Source organism: Miscanthus floridulus, chromosome 13 (assembly GCF_019320115.1).
Source record: "Miscanthus floridulus cultivar M001 chromosome 13, ASM1932011v1, whole genome shotgun sequence".
NCBI classification, from domain to species: Eukaryota; Viridiplantae; Streptophyta; class Magnoliopsida; order Poales; family Poaceae; genus Miscanthus; species Miscanthus floridulus.
The window spans coordinates 18158006-18160330 of record NC_089592.1 but is presented as its reverse complement, the minus strand read 5'-3'; positions in this window follow the sequence as shown (position 1 = coordinate 18160330).

The window sequence follows — 2325 nt, the reverse complement described above, 5'->3', positions numbered from 1 at the left end:
ATTATAGTTGCTTCCACTAACACTTCTTGTAACACTACTACTTCTACTTCACCTTTGAGTGATGGTCTCACTTGTGATGCCTCATTAATGGTGGAAAATGAGACTCTCAAGAAGGAGGTGAATGAGCTCACTCATGCCTTAGGCAATACCTATGGTGGAGATGCCTGCTTGCTAAAGTGCTTGGGTAGCCAAAGGTTTTCTCTCAATAAAGAGGGATTAGGCTATACCCCCAAGAAAGGCAAGGTGGCCTTTGTTACTCCCAAAGTTAACTTTATGAAGGGCAATGGTCAATTTTGCAATAGATGCAAGCAAGTTGGGCATGTAGAGCAATATTACAAGATCAACAAGAACAAGCTACCTATTGTATCCTCAATTAAATTTGATTCTTGTTACATGCTTGTTAAGGGTGCCAATGGTGTAAAAGCTAAGTTCATTGGTGCACTAATTGTGGGCCCAAAGAAGAAGGCCATTTGGGTACCAAAGACCTTGGTAACTAACCTTCAAAGAGCCAAGCAAGTTTGGGTACCTAAAAAGAATTGATCTTCTTTTGTAGGTCAAGTATAAAGCCAGATAAAGGCATTGGGTGCTTGATAGTGGGTGTACACAACACATGACTAGTGATCCAAGAATGTTCGATTCAATCAATGAAAATAAGAGCAATGAGATTGATAGTATCACATTTGGTGACAATGGCAAAGGCAAGGTCAAAGGGCTTGGTAAGATTGCAATATCCAATGACTTGAATATTTCTAATGTGCTACTAGTAGAGAGCTTGAACTTCAACCTTCTATCGGTAGCTCAATTGTGTGATCTTGGTTTCAAGTGCATATTTGATGTGGATGATATAGAGATTATAAGTGTAGATGGCTCTAACTTGATATTCAAAGGATTTAGATATAAAAATCTATACTTGGTTGATTTCAATGCTAGAGAAGCTCAATTGACAACATGTTTGATCACTAAGTCTAGCATAGGTTGGTTATGGTATAGAAGGCTTGGTCATGTTAGAATGAAACCATTGAACAAGTTGATTAAGCATGGCTTAGTTAGAGGCTTGAAAGATGTTACATTTGAGAATGATAAGCTATGTAGTGCATATCAAGCCAAAAAATAAGTTGGTAACACACATTCTAAGAAGAGCATGATGAGCACATCTAAGGTATTTGAGTTAATGCACATAGACTTGTTTGGACCAACCACATACACAAGCATTGGTAGAAACAAATATGGATTTATGATTGTGGATGATTTCACTAGATACACATGGGTGTTCTTCCTTATTGACAAGAGTGATGTATTTGCATCATTCAAATCATTTGTCAAGAGCATTTACAATGAGTTTGAAACAACTATCAAGAAAGTTAGAATTGACAATGGTAGTGAATTCAAGAACACTAGAATTGATGAGTTGTGTGATGAATTTGGAATTAGACATTAATTCTCGGCCAAGTACACTCCTCAATCAAATGGCTTAGTTGAAATGAAGAATAGAACTTTGATTGATATGGTAAGATCAATGTTGAGTGAGTACAATGTGAGTCATTCATTTTGGACCGAAGCAATCAACACGGCTTGCTATTATAGCAACCGACTCTATTGTCACCCTATGATAGAGAAGACACCTTATGAGCTTTTGAATGGAAGAAAGCCCAACATCACATACTTTCAGGTTTTTTGTTGTAAATGCTACATATTGAAGAAAGGCACTAGATTGAGCAAGTTTGAAAAGAAATATGATGAATGTTTCTTGCTTGGTTACTCCACTACTAGCAAGGCTTATAGAGTTTGGAATTTGGCTAGTGATACTCTTGAGGAGGTTCATGATGTGGAGTTTGATGAAACAAATGGTTCCTAAGAGGAAGATGAAAATCTAGATGATGTAAGAGGCACTAAATTGGTCAATGCAATGAAAAACATAGACATTGGTGATATAAGGCCTAGAGAGGTGATTGATGTTGAAGATGACAAGAATCAAGTGTTCTCTAACTCAAATGTGCAAGCTAGTGGTTCTCATGATCAATTTCAAGCAAGAACTAGTGATGACAAAGTGCAAGATCAACAACAAGTGGCTAGTTCATCATCTCAACCAAGTAATCTATCAAATGCAAGCAATCAAATGCAAGTGATTCAACCAACTAATATTGTAAGAGATCATCCCTTGGACACTATTATTGGTGATATTTTAAGAGGTGTGCAAACTAGATCAAGATTGGCTTTATTTTATGAGCACTTCTCATTTGTGTCATCCATTGAACCTAAGAAGATAGATGAAGCTTTGAAGGATGTTGATTGGGTCAATGCTATGCATGAAGAGCTAAACAACTT